The sequence below is a fragment of the Labeo rohita genome, chromosome 4 (assembly GCF_022985175.1).
Source record: "Labeo rohita strain BAU-BD-2019 chromosome 4, IGBB_LRoh.1.0, whole genome shotgun sequence".
Classification (NCBI taxonomy): Eukaryota; Metazoa; Chordata; class Actinopteri; order Cypriniformes; family Cyprinidae; genus Labeo; species Labeo rohita.
This window is the reverse complement of record NC_066872.1, coordinates 31,216,442-31,232,030: the sequence shown is the minus strand read 5'-3', so window position 1 is coordinate 31,232,030 and position 15,589 is coordinate 31,216,442. Positions and strand designations below refer to the sequence as shown.

General features: G+C 38.9%; 1 pseudogene; it reads left to right on the top strand.

Annotated features, from left to right (window-relative positions):
- The first annotated feature begins 2,300 nt into the window (after positions 1 to 2,300).
- LOC127163840 (plexin-C1-like) lies at positions 2,301 to 9,051 on the top strand (annotated as a pseudogene).
- The last annotated feature ends 6,538 nt before the right edge of the window (positions 9,052 to 15,589 follow it).

Here is a 15,589-nt window from a genome sequence, read left to right as displayed (position 1 = left end):
TATGATGGCAGTGGTCAGTTTAGATTGTTGTTGAATGTTGGGAACTCCACTGTGGACTGTGTGGATTATTTCCTCTACCAGCCTGATCCAGAATTCACTGGATTCTCCACTGTACCGCTGGCAAAAGATCTACAGGTGAACATTCAGGTGAGTTTAGTGATACAGTGAGTTTAACATCAGTGTACAGTCTGCATGTTGTGGCATCTGTGGGTATTAAAAACTCTCAATAAAAATTATTATTGTGAGCAGTCAGGGTTTCTGCGCATCATCATGTGAAACTCACAACCTCCAAACCAAGCAACACTTTCTGTTTTTCAGAAAAAGACAGATATGTTGAATTTGAGCACAGGTGAGGTGAATGTGAGGGGTCTACAGGGAGATCAGCAGTATCAATGTGTTTTAGAGAGGATTGAGACCAATGCCATCATCTGTAAGATTAAAGGAGAATCAGGAGCTGTCACTGCCGTGGATTCGCTCACTGTAAGCATGTTTTTTTTCTTGCATAGATTATGCAAAGGAAAATCTCATATTTTGATTTGATAATTAATGCTACTCTGTTAAGTTTAAAATTTAACACGCAAACACAAAAGAATCTTAATCAATAAATTTTCTTATTCATTTTTCTGTCTTAACATAATATCCAGTTTTTTTCTGTTAAATGGCCACTGCAATACCCACTGATATATACAAACAGAAGTAAAATTGTGCTGTAAAGTTCCGTTTACAAATTACTCAGAAATCTTCTGTTGTTCTCCAGACAGCAGGTGGTGCTTTATACTCACTTACTATGATATGCTGTAAAAACATTGCCATTCAAATCGCAGATACAAACTCACAATTCTTTTTTTTTTTTTCGAAGAATTGTGAGATACTGTATGAAAAAGGTATGAATAGGTTCTGTTTTCTGTATTGGTTTAGTCCTTTGTGTTGGTTTCTTCCAGTTCCTATTTGTCCTTATCTGGTTGTTCCTGTTCTCATTAGTTCATTATTAGTTAACTCCCATTACCTGTTTTGCCCTCATCAGCTACCCTATTTTAAGTGTCCTTTCTGTTCAGTTTACTGTCGGTTATTGTTTAGTGTCACTTGTGTTTGTTTAACCTGGAATATTTACCTTCCATGTATCGTGTGGATTCTAATTAAAAGCATATATGTGGATTACCTTCATCTTCCTTGCCTTCCTTGGACCTACCATGACAGTTATAAAGTCAGAACTGCAAAATAAAAACATGCAATTGCACATTTATTCACACAGGACTTAAGATAAAAAGTCATAATAACCTTTTTTTTATTATTTTTTTTTTATTCTGTGGCAGAAACGGGCTTCCATAGGTCTGTTATTTAGCACTGTAGTATTTTTTCATTGTTCTCTTATTAATCTGATATTTTGATGTTATTGGTATACTGTAAAACAAAGTATAATTAAATAAACATTTTTCCATGATCATTTTAAAGGCCTATTGAAATGATTACTATAGTTGCATGATTTAACTCTGCTGTTGACCCTTTCAGGCAACTACATGGAATGATGGAAATATTCCTTCTGAAAAGATGATAAAAGAGCAAAATGAGAGGCAGAACAAAGAAAAACACAAAAACTCAATGCTTGCTCTAAATGTAACGATGACACGATTCATTTAATGTTAGATATAGTTTCACTATTATTCTGCTAACAGAGTAAAGACTGCAAATTACCTTTGAAAAGACGAGCTGCTTTAAAGATTGATTTACCATCAATTTACCATAATTAGCAGAAAAAGCATCTCTAGTGCACTGATAATAGAGCCCACAAATACACAGAGATACACTCTCATACAATTACAGCTCATGCTTTAAGACACAATCCATCAGACAGTGATGATAATAAAAAAGGCTGCTATATATTTATGTGTTGTGTCAACCGACAAGTTAAATGATTATAACCTTCATGGTAATTGATTTAGCTAGATAGGGCCTGTATGCCAATCAGCAATTCATGAAATTGTATTTGCATATGTATGTACTTTTTTTCTATATGTAATAACATGTTTGGTTTTTTTTTCAGTCGTCTGAAGTGCATCATTTTATTAAGTTTTGTGATATTTGGGTATGATATTTGTTCAGAGCCTTATATAATCATGACACTGGTATTGTTATTAAACAAGCTTTTTTTAATGTTCACTCAAGTAATTTTTTGGATAGTTGGATAGTTTTTACTAAACATTTTAGAAACATCCTACAATTTCCTTGTTGTTGTTACACCCCCGCCCTCATCTCACATCTCTGCTTTCACTTCTATCTATTTCGCCCTTTTGCATCTCAGCGCAGCTGATCGTCGTGACAAGATCTCGTCAAATACAATTACTAGACTTATCCAACTGTTCATTTAGCTATAGTATTTAAGATGAGAAGATACTTGCTTGGAATACTTGTACTTTTGAAATATTGCATTTGCGGTGATGTGCATGACTTTGATGGAGACATTAAGGACTTTGTAGTTGGTAACAGAAAGTTGTTTGTTCTTACTGACCATCGACTACATCAAATGAGACACGATTTATATGAGGAGAAGTGGAAAGACATCACTAATGCAACTCACCATAATAGAGTCAACATTCTGGTGCCTTTTGACGTCAACAGCACCTTAGGTAACGTGTGGGACCTTTAATGGATATTGTGAAGTTCTTGATATAAATGACATTACAAACAGTATTTACTATGAAAGTAATATATTTGTAAGACTGCAACAGAATGAGAAATATGTTGCCTTTATAGACGGTAGGTACCTTTTGGTTGGGAAAAAGGACGATGACGCAAACCCTCAAAACAGGTATTCTGTTGTTACCTTGCGGAGCACTTTACAGTCTCAACAAGGTGGGATTTTTTCAAAAAAATGCAGAAATGTCAGAGGCCATCATTGAGAGCACTGTGAAAGATGTGGAGTTTGTCGATGGATTCCAGAGAGTTTTACCCTCACAATCCTACTTATTTCTCAACGCAAAGATTGACTCAAAGAGGAAAGTGCTTGTCCTGTGGATGAACAGCTCTAAAGGAAAAAAGACAGAAATCATCAAATCCCTACAGACTGCAACGATAAAATGCTGTAGTGATAAAATTCGTCCAGTGCTCATCGCCTCCACTGTTATTCCCTCAGTGAACAGTGTTATTTGGGCAGGTGTGTTCAGTGCACAGAATCAGCAGGATCCGGAGAACAGTGCACTGGCTCTGTACGACATCAGTAACATTCAAGGCCAAGTGAAGGGCTTCTGCCCTGTTGGTGAGAGGCAGTGTGATTCTGAGGTTAGAAATTACATTGTATTTATGTTTTAAAAATAAGAACAAAATTTTAATGAGATAAAATAACCTTTTGTAACATGCAACAACAATATGTAATTGTACTATTCACTAGTCATAGAAAGTTTAATTTTGTTGTTTGTTTTTTTAGAGTGGTAGTGAATTTAGGCCGCTCTCTGTGGTGTTCAAGTACATCTCAATGTCAGCAGTGGCAGCAATGAGGAGTGAATCCTGGATTGTGCTGTTCATAGGGACTAGTGATGGCCAACTCATAAAGGTCTGCTTCACCTCTATCTCATAAACATGTGTCATTTTTTTCACTAATCTTTACAAGTTTTCATTTCTAAAAATCTGCCCACCATTTCCAATTAAACTTACAGCTCTAAACTGTTGTTTAATTCTGCATTTGAACTACTACAGTCATAATTCATGATTTGCATTTTGGTTTGTTTTCTAGCTTGTGTTGGATGAGAAATTCACACCAGGTTGTCCAATAGTGCTGTACAAATCTGATGATGAACAAGCAGTGTTTCCCAAAATGCACTTTGATCCAGTAGATTTCAAACATATCTACATCGCTCTGAAGAATCAGGTGAGGTTTAAAAATGTGCAATTAACAAACAATAAAAATATATTCAGTATATATACTACTGATGTAGTAGAAAAAAATGATTAATGAATTGTTTCTGTATATAACATTTAAATGTACAAAAATGACTTTTACAGTGTTCTAAAATAAATAAGTAAAAAGTGAGTCTGCTTTTCATTTAAGCCTTATAACTTTTGTTGATCCAAGACAATGTTTTAATCCACAAAAAAGAAAAAAAAATCTTTTAGAGATATCAACAGTTAGAGAACCACTAAATTAAACTATGTAGATGTTACTAAATCAGGCAGTATGTCAGATACTTTACTGTGTGTTAGATTCTGCTTTGTTTTGATGTAGTTAAGAAGAGTGTCAGTGGCTTCAGTGTGCTAAATACAGCACTCTGAAAGACTGTAGAGCTGCTCTGGATCCTCTCTGTGGCTGGTGTGTGAACTCACGCAGGTCAGTCTGCCTTTATCACATGTGATCATTCACACATCACACACAATATCTATTTCAGGCTGCATTTAAATATGCCTAATTGTAGAACAGCATGTTAACTTCTTATCATCTATATGGACGTGATAAGCAGTGTGCAAACAGTTTTGTAGTAATATATTGGTTGATGCTGTTTTTATCTAGATGTTCTACTCAAAATGAATGTTCAAATACTTCATGGGTGTCCATCCCAAAAAACTCTCTTCAGACACAGCTGTTTTCTTTTCAGATGGCACAGAAATCTCCTAGACAGGTAGACATCAATATCTAAGTCTATCATTTTGAAAATGCTTACAAGACTACTCTTCACTAACCAATGCCCTCTCCAACACAGATTACTCTACATCTTTCCTTGAGTCTGGAGAGCACAGGAAATCCCACTTTCTCATGCACCTTCACCACAGGAACCGAGAAGCTGTGTGATGGGTCTGATCTGCCTGCAGTTTTCCCAAACTGCTCCTGTAGTTTTTCTGACCAGCTACTAAATACTAGAGGTTGGTTCTCCTACAATGAAGTTTTTATGTGCTATATGATAGTATATAATCATAAACATTTGTTAATCTGTTCAGATTTAAGAGTCTCTGCTACTGTTACTATTGAGGATCAGAAGATCACTGAGACACTGACACTGAGGAACTGCTCAAGTATCACAGATAATTCACCAAATGCTTCTTATACAGTGAGAAATGCAGTCTAAAAGAGTTTTGAAAGACTTCCTTGAATGTTTATTTTAAAAATATTAAACATGAATTAAATGCAGGTGTGTGCAGTGTATCTCATCTGGGTGTCACTGGTCCTCTTCCTCCCAGAGTTGTGACTGGACACAGGGGCCTGGACCACAGTTAAATATACAGGTGAAATGACATGTAATCTATAATCTAGTGATTCAGTATGTTTATTGAGAAAGCGCATACCTTAATAATGTCATATTAATTCATTGTTGATAGCTGAACTATCATCATTTTGACTGAAGCAAACTCAGAAAGTACATCAACTGCTCTTTCTCTGCTCTTTAGGATGCATGTAAAGATCTATTCTCTGGGATGGTCTACAAAGTAAGTGTCATGCTGATTGTGTGCTCAACTTTACAGAATGGGGATATTGTTTTTTCAGTGTCTTACTGTTTCAAATGAATATGACTTTACAAGAAGCTGCTTCATTTAAGAAACAATTTGTCACAATCACAATTTTAAATGTATGTATATATATTTATGTAAATAAATGTATGTGTATTTATGATGATAATAATAGTAACAATAAAAATAATACTAATTGATATTATTATTTTATTGAAATATATAATGCATTTTTATTTATTTTTTTGTAACTGAATGCAACCTATGGTGTTTTGTAGGAGCCAGAGATTTTCTCACTGGAGCCCAACAAGTCTTCTTTCCATGGCAGAAACAATGTTTTACTAAGAGGAAGGAACCTGGAAAATGTCACTAAAATCCGTATTCGAGGGGATCTAGACTGCATTCCTAAAGAGTGAGTCTCTTTGTTTGTTTTTTCATGTATATGAATGTTTGTAGATTCAGATAAATGATGCTGTATATCTGTACATGAATGTTTCCCTTCAGATCTCCAGTGTTTGATCGCTCCAGTGACACTTTAAAGTTCCACATTCCACCCAGTGCAACTAAAGGAACAGTGAAAGTGTGTGTTGTTACTCCTGACGACCGTTGTCATGGTAACAGCATCATCACTTACAGTTCTCAGCCCAGATGCACTGGAATACAGCCCAACAGTCACCTGGAGCAGGTCAGACCATTTCAGACCACTGTCTGACCAGCTTCTACATCTCATCAAAAACTTACAAAAATAACTGACATTTTAATTATTAAATCTAATTTCCAAGAATGTTGTTTATATGGGGAAAAAAAAAGATTTGCAAAGTAATGATTGAAATAATAGCAATACTGTTAACAGATGAAAAAACACATGCTGAAGTAAAAATCATTGCATGTGTCATTATAATATTAACATTTACTGAAAATCAAGCTGAAATGGAGTTATGAGGTTTTTGACCAGCAAATTACTAATGATGTAAAAATTACACATTGCCGTGTAAGTGTAACTCAGATGCTCAAAAGTGAGTGGTTGGAGTTAAAACTTTAATACTGTACTGTATTTTTGCTTCATATCATGTATCACTGGCTGAAATTTTTTTCAATCTGTTCTTGCAGTGGTGGAAGGAAGATTCATGTTCAGGGCAGCAATATGGAATTAGTGGAGTCAGTTACTGTACCTCTCTCTAATAAAGTGCTGAAAACACAATACAGCACAAGCTCAGGGGTAAGATGTACTCATTACTTTTGCAGCATGCATTGCGTATATGCAAATATCAACCACAATGGTATGTCACATTGAGAAAGTAGTCATTTTGGCAGCTTAGTTTAAAAAAATTAATTGCAGTGAGGACATCTTGAGGTCTGAAACTTAAGAGTGTTACACGTAAAAAAAAATCTTATATGTCTTTTTAAAGCTATACACTATATGTATACACGTTGTTACAATGAACAAGAAAAAATTGATCATGGATTATTCAAGAAGTCAAAATCTACACTTCCATCACACTCTATTTTAAGGTCTAGGTCTCGCTATTGACAAACCATTAACTACGGCTTTTGCCTCAATAAACTCCTAATTTGCTGCTTATTAATAGTTAGTAAGGTAGTTGTTAAGTTCAGGTATTGGGAAGGAATAAGAATGTAGAATATGGTCATGCAGAATAAGTCGTTAATATGTACCTAATAAGTACCAATAAACAACCAATATCCTATTAATATGCATGCTAATAAGCAACTGCGCATCCCATCCAGGGATCAGACATGCAGTTTCCAGAGGTCTGGACACAGGGTGCCCCCTCTCTGAGTCAGTAGATCCTTCCCCAGAGGTATCCACCAGGGGCTGTCACAAGGAGCAATAGTTCCGGGAACCAGGTCCGAGTGGGCCAGTAGGGTGCCACAGGCAGGACCGGTTCCTCGTCTTCCCTGATCTTGCACAGTATTTGTGCGAGAAGGCTCACTGGGGGAAACACATACTTGCACAGGCCCTGCAGCCAGCTGTGTGCCACGACGACAAGGCGTACTGCTAGCAACTCTAGGCAGTTAATGTGCCAGTGTAGCTGGAAGCATGTCCAAACCCCCGACACTGCCTACCCGTCGTACGTGGCTCCCTAACTTTGGGGTTGTGAGCACTCTCATGCAGGTCCTTCAGTGCCTTGGCGTGTAATGTGGAGGCAGCTTCTCCACAGCCTACATAAGCACTGCCGATCAGAGCCAACGAGTGCCTACTGGCCTGGGAGAGGAGCAATGGCTTGCCCCGCCAGGCGGAAGCAGTACTTGTACACATTTGCATCGCTATTGACTGCTCCACCGGAGGGACCTCTGTGTACCCGTCAAGGGTGGAGAGGGAGGATAAACCACTGGAGCTGTTTCTGGCAGTAAAAGGCATCATCCACGTCTCAGTGAGCTCATCATGCACTTTCAGAAATAAAGGGTGGAGCCCTGAGAACCAGGGTGAGCTGAGTATGCATTGCACCTGCTGCCGCTCATGCTCATGTTGCAACGAGCGGCAGCTGGATGCAATCATCGCATCCCAATTTGCATTTGCTTGTTTAGTTTACACTCAAAGTGGATTGGTCTCTTTAAGCAAGATCATATTATTACCGTCATGACGTCGAGAGTGAGCGACTAAAAGGGAACATTTACGTTACATTAAGCCATATAAGACTTAATACCCAGGGTTCCCTTTAACCACTACATAATGAAACTGTAAGGAAAGGAAAATTTGATTTCTCATATCATGACATCACTTTAATATTTATATTTAACACTTCACATGTGTTAGAGTCATAATTTCATTGTCTCTCTTTCTCAGGATGTGTGGTTTCACTCTTACCCTTATGATGGCCGTGGTCAGTTTAGATTCTTGTTAAATGTTGGGAACTCCACTGTAGACTGTGGGTATTTGTCCTACGAGTCTGATCCAAAATTCACTGAATTTACCACCTTACAGGTGGCCAGTGATCTACAGGTGAACATTCAGGTAAAAAAAAACTTGCTTCAGACGAGCAAGATCTGTCCCTCAGAATTTGAGCTGGCAACTGTGCATTAATGGCACTAGGTAAACTTCTCTGAATCTCTGTTTCTCAGAAAAAGGCGGATCTGTTAAATTTAAGTATCAATGAAGTGACAGTGACGGGTCTACAGGCAGATCGGCAGTATCAGTGTGTTTTGGAGAAGATTGAGGCCAATTCCATTATCTGTAAGATTAAAGGTGAAGCAGGAACCGTCCCAGTAGTGGACTCACTCACTGTAAGTGCGTTTTTGATATTTTCAATTCTTTGGTATTTCTATGGATTCTATGGAAGTTCACTTACTTAATGGAAGTTCATTTACTAGACTTAATAACACTGTTGTAGTAAGTAATGTAAATCTTATTTAATTTGGTAAGATGAAAAGAAATCTCTTTTGTTTCATTTCAGATCAAGATTGGGAATTATGTCCTCGGGATGAGTAATACAACGTATCAGTTCTGCCTCAGTCGACAGAATACACCTGGCCAAGGATAAAGGAATAATGGAAACACAAATAATTCTCAGCATCTTCCAGTGGGAAAAAAGGATAGGCTGAAAAACGTCTTGGTTACATCTGTAACCCTCGTTCCCTCCTTCAGGGAGGTTACATCATAACTAACGTATTTGGGGTCTCCCTTGGGAGGCCAATCACCTCTGAGTTAACTGGAAAGGGCCAATGAAAATTGGCGAGTGGATTTTGCATGCTAAGCCACTCCCCCGTACATATGGGTATATAAGATGGCAGCGTGCATCCACTCATTCAGATTTATGCTGAGGAGCTGAGCTGAAAACCGAGCACCCCAGCGCAGTCCAGGATTGTGGCAAAAGGACGTAACGTCTCCATTCCCTCCTTCAGGGAATGAGGGTTACAAATGTAACCAAGACGTTCCCCTTCTGCTGACCTCCAAAGCAAACAAAGAGCTGCTCGGAGCGTCTGAAGCTCCGGGTGCGGTCCACGTAAGTGCGCAATGCACAATTGGGACACAGCAATGCTAAGGCCGGGTCTGCCTCCTCTGGGGGCAGAGCTTGCAGGTTCACCACCTGATCCCTGAAGGGGGTGGTGGGAACCTTGGGCACATAACCAGGGCTGGGTCTCAAGGTCACGTGAGAATCAGCTGGACTGAACTCTAGGCACGTTTCGCTGACCAAGAAAGCGTGCAGTTCCCCCACCCTGATAGAAGTAAGTGCGATCAGGAGCGCGGTCTTTAGAGACAGATACTTCAGCTTAACTGATGTAAGTGGTTCAAAGGGGACCCTCCGAAGGTCTAGCAGGACCACAGAGAGGTCCCAAGAGGGGATGAGGTGTGGGCGAGGAGGATTTAATCTCCTAGCACCTCTCAGGAGCCTGGCGATCAGGTGATGCTTCCCCAGGGACAGCCTGTGCTCCAACTTCTCCTGGAGGAAGGAAAGCACCATTCCAACCGAACATCTCTGAGGAATCAGCGAAAAGACCCCACTTCAAGGCACAGGCCTGCCTCATAGAGGGGGCTCTAGCCTGAATAATGGTGTTAATCATGGCCTGGGGAAGGCCAGTGAGGTCTACCATGTTCCGTCCAGAAGCCACACTTGGAGGTTCCAGAGATCGGGACGGGGGTGCCAAATTGTGCCCATCCCCTGAGAAAGAAGATCCTTCCTCAGGGGAATCTTCCAGGGAGGGGCTGCTGCGAGGAGCAAACTCGGTCGGCAAACCAGGTTCAGGTGGGCCAAAAAGGCACAACCAGCAGAACCTGCACCTCGTCCTCCCTGATCTTGCACAGAGTCTGTGCAAGGAGGCTCACTGGGGGAAAGGCGTACTTGAGAAGGCCCCGGGGCCAGCTGTGTAGGGCCTCAGGTAGGGAGTAAAATAGCTGGCAGTGGGAGGATTCCGGGGAAGCAAACAGGTCTACCTGAGCTTCAGTGAATTGACTCCAGATGAGCTGGACCGCCTGAGGGTGGAGTTGCCATTCTCCGGGGAGAGTAAGCTGTCATGAGAGCGCATCGGCTGCACGATTCAGCTCCCCCGGAATGTGAACGGCGTGCAGCGATCTGAGCCACGTCTGAGCTTGCTCTTTTCTCAGTTGACCTGAAGCCCCAGAAGACTGAGATGCCGAAGTACCAGATCTCTCTGCTCGCACAACAGATCTCGCGAGTGAGCTATTATCAGCCAGTCGTCGAGATAGTTGAGAATGCGGATTCTCAACTATCTCGAGATGAACCGGCGCCGTCCTTCGGCAGCTCCATGGGGCCATGAGTGGAGGGCTCGGACCTCCATGGGGGCTGACCCGATGGAGCATTCCGAACAGTAATCCTCAGCTGGAGCTCTTATGGCCCGCCGAGCTAGGCTGGGTAGAAGACAAAGGCAGCCTCTTCGCGAATGAGAGGCAGGACCTAAGCGTGGCCATGGACATACACTCGCAATGAATGCACGAACCATCCACGAATGCCACCTCAGCGTGTTTTTGGCCCAGGCACGTAAGGCAGCGATCGTATCCGTCATTAGAGGTAGAGAAGCTACTGCACCCAGAAGCACACGGTCTCATGAGACACTCTCAATGACCGTGCTTCGTTGGAAAATCACTCTTTTAGCACTGGTTTGCCCAGGGAAGGACCGCAGCACAAGCGCGCACGCAAGAGTGGGGTTTTTCGCTGATCGCAAAGTTACCGGTGCAATGAAGCAGCCGGCTACGCAGCAGTTGAGAGTCCAACGGCGATCTATTCCAGTCAGCTTTGCAGGTGAAGCTCCGAAGCAGAAATCTGAATAAGTGGATGCACGCCGCCATCTTATATACTAGGGATGCACGATATTATCGGACTGATATCGGAATCGGCCGATAATGACTTCAAATGTAAATATCGGCATCGGCCCGATATGAAAAATTATGCCGATAGGTTTTGCCGATAAGATGAATATGTTAACTCACATGTGCTAAGGGTGTGCTAGGGATTAGATCATGTCAGCAGTGTGGCTCATTCTTGAAGCAAAGTTTTGACTGAATGAGGAGAAGATTCACTGTTTTGGATCGCTGCATTTAAACTGAGAATACACATACAGAATGATGCATAAGCAATAGCACGTGCAGTGGCAGCAGTGGCTGTAGGAGAAAACGCTCCGTTGTTCCATTTGGGATAATTTACTGTTGCCTGTTTCATATCCAGTCACTAGATCGCTAAATGCACATTTTAAATGGTTTTATGGTGCTCTTTGTTGTTGTATTTGAAACCCAATGGCTGTGTTTGCACATGACATGATCTGCATTTAAAATAAAAAGTAATTACGGCGCGCGGTCAGTGAATTCTCTTTCTTCGGCGGCGCAACGGCAAAACACACTGTTGCTCATATGAAACATTTTTCGTGAATATGACACAAGTGAGGTACAAAGCATTCTTTATAAGTTAAATAATTGGTTAGCAGGCAAATGTTAGTAGCGACCATACTTTTGGATTCATGCCGTTCGAGCCAATACATTTAAAGCCATAAGCGGTTGTGTGTCCTGTTTTCCCGGTTGGTCACGAATTGCCACAAACTTAATAATATTTATAGTTTCTTTTCACAAATCATCACCGTCTCACCCTTTAATTTCGCAGGTTTGTTTTCTTGTCATTTACTTTTAATCCATGTTGTCGTATCATTTATGCGGGTAAACTGCGTGTGGGAAATAAAAGATTTCGTGGCAATAAATTAAGAATTCGTTACTACGACTTTCTAATTCGTTCCCTTATTTTACAAATTAATAAATTAATAAAACGTAGGAACGAATTAACAAGTTGTAGGAAATAATTATGTTCGTGTTCCGCAGCCCTGTCAGAGCGCAGTGCACGGTATAAAATAATTAGAAATTATAATTAAACATGACTTAGTGACTACATTTCTATTACATTCTTTCCATGTTGAATGCCTTTGTATTGCAGGGCTCTAGACTGAGCAAAACTGTCACATTTTTTTTTTTTTTTTTTTTTTTTTTAAATGTGCAAGTTAAAATTTGACGTGGTCGCACTGCTCCATACAGCGCGGGTTACAGAGTTACAAAGCCGTGGCATATTCAGGATTTCACTGATCACGCGAAGAGTAGTTTTCGTTGTGAGCGCTTCGGGTGTAGAGCCTGGTTTGTATTTGTAGTGTCAGCACGAGCCAGGTGGTGACGGCAATAAGGACGCGACTATTCTGGAAACGATGACGGACGGAGGATTTGGTTTTCGAGTAGGGTAAAAGACCGCTTGTTAAACCAGAGAAGGTAAACATGTTGGTATTCTTGTGCAGAAAAAGTGTACTGTTTTGCCAGTTGGTCACGAATTGCCACATAACTTAATATTTTTATTTTCCCAAATCCTCACCGTCTCACCCTTTAATTTCTTAGGTTTATTTTCTTGTCATTCACTTTTAATCCATGTTTTCGTATCTCTTACTGTGATAAATTGCGGGTGGGAAATAAAATATTTCGTGGGAATAAATTAACAATTCGTTAATGCTACATATTAATTCGTTCCCTCATTTTACAAATTAATAAATTAATAAATCATAGGAACGAATTAAGAAATTGTAGCAATGAATTATGTCCTGTTCATGTCCCGCAAAGCACCCTCACAGTCACCCAGTTTAGTTCTACTTTTCTGTTTTCGTTTTGAAATGTTGTATTCAGATTGCGAATTCGAAAGTGAAAGCATCCGAAATTCGGCTTATAACATAGCAAAAGTGAACTTAATTCACAAAATTCAGATCATAAATAATGCTAGTCTACTGATGAAAAAGAAGGGATTGAATGTAAACCACTCATTACTATTTATTTAATCCTAACAAATAAGTTATTGTTAAAAACTAACTTTCCAAATAAAATGATATATATCGGTATCGGTATCGGTATCGGCCAAAATGAGATGAAAAAATATCGGCATATCGGATATCGGCAAAAATCCAATATCGTGCATCTCTATTATATACCCATATGTACAGGGGAGTGGCTTAGCATGCAAAATCCACTTGCCAAATTTCATTGGCCCTTTCCAGTTAACTCAGAGGTGATTTCCTCCCAAGGGAGACCCCAAATACAACAGTTATGACGTAACGTCGTAGAGTACGACTGAAGGGGAACTAAGAATTCCTTTCTCAAAACTAGAGAGTTGTATAGTTTTTATACTTATGTTTTTTATGCATTTATAAATTGGACATATGCTTTTTTTCTATTGCATTTTCTACATTTTATGTTACATTTTAATTGATTTTTCAGCTTTAATTAACACTATACGTTTTATGTGCTCTAACTATTCAGCAGACATTTGATGTGATTCAGACACATGCAAATATTTATATGTAAACTTCATAAGAAAACATGACACAATGTTGATTACATCTACAGTAAGTCTGCATAAGAGGTCAATACGTCACTATCTACTCATTTATTATACACTGCATAAACAGCTAAGGGCAAATATTTAGTACTGTAGTACAATAGTCAAAGACATTGGTTGTAAGATTTTTTTCATTACACATACACAATTGTAATTTTCTCTTACTAATCAGAAAACTGTTATCAATGTAGTCTCTTGCGTTAAACTGCATATTTACTAATAAATATGGCAAATATACAGTATGAAATCCGTTATAGTCTTGTTTGTTTCTAAATGAACCCACAGACATAAACACACAACATTTTTTCACACAAACATTATTAGTTCTCCAAGACATCAAAGCACACATTTCAGAGCACACAACACACACTGTACTGCATTATTTATCAGGTCTCTACAATTTAACATGGTAAATTTCATCAAAGTCCTATTCAGATTATTACTACAGTTACACAATTAACCCTTTCAAGCACAGAATTTCATTCAAACATTTAATTTTAATGGCATTAACAATGGATAGGATTAATATGAAGTAGGGTTCAAGGGTCATTTTGATATGATTTTTATCAACAAAGGCAGAATAATTACAACCAGTTTGCCATCTCATATTGTATTTCCCACATATGCACTGTGGCTAGACATAACCACCACATTCGTAGAAACTGCTTAGTATTTTATACTAGTGCAATCACTGTGATATTTCATTCTGCTACATGCTACATAAAAAGTGCTGTATGTGGAAGTTTATAATTGCAAAAGTTTTTTTTATGTTGTAGGAAGGAAATGAAGTTCTGTCTAAATGTTGTGTCCACAGTGCATTTGTACTATGAATAACTACATGTTTTAGTCTCATTTTCTCGTTGGCATGAATTGGTAATACTGTATCTGTCCAAATTACCTCTAAAATGGAGGCTAGAGCTCAAAGGCCTTCTTAGCTGTGCATTAAAGGGATAGTTCATCCCAAAATGAAAATTCTGTCATCATTTGCTCACCCTCAAGTTGTTCCAAACGTGTATGAATTTCTTTCTTATGTTGTACACATAATTTGAAGAATATGGGTAGCCAAATGGTTGATTTACCTCAGAAGAAATAAATTAATGCAGGTTTGGAACAACTGGAGAGTGAGTAAATTATTTTTTTTATTAGCTTTTAAATGTTAAACTTTAATTTTTGACTGAACTCTTTAAGTGGCTCTGAAATTACTTCTACTGTCTACATTTTTTATGTACATTTTTTGCATTAGCATAAATATATAATATATTGAAATATATTTATATCTAAATATCTATGATATAATAAACACGTAAATGTATTCAAAACAGTTAAAGGGCTTTAAAACTTGACATACAGATCAGAATATGATATGTATCACATATAATGCCTTGTATACTTGAGGAGCCCTAATTTTATCAAACATAGAATGCTTTGAAACCACTTCTTTGCTAAGTGATATGGTACTTCTTGCATATGCACAGTGGTTAATAACAACCACATTTCACCAATATTCATAGCAGATGCTGTGCACCGAGCTGTAATATTTTATTAGCACCATTGCTTTGACACGTTTTCATTCTGTACATACAGAAACATGCAAAAATTAACCAGCTGGGAAACTACATCTTTAGCAAAACGTCCTGTTTGCAACTTTTCAGTGCCATAAACAACAATCAAAAGTATTCTACACTTGAGAGGCAAAAATAAATAAATAAATAAAGAGTGATGATCCTACAAATACACAGGGACACACTAATACAATTACAGCTCATGCTTTGAGACACAATCCATTAGAGAGCGACAAAAATAAAAGTATGGAGAGACTGCTAAATATTTTT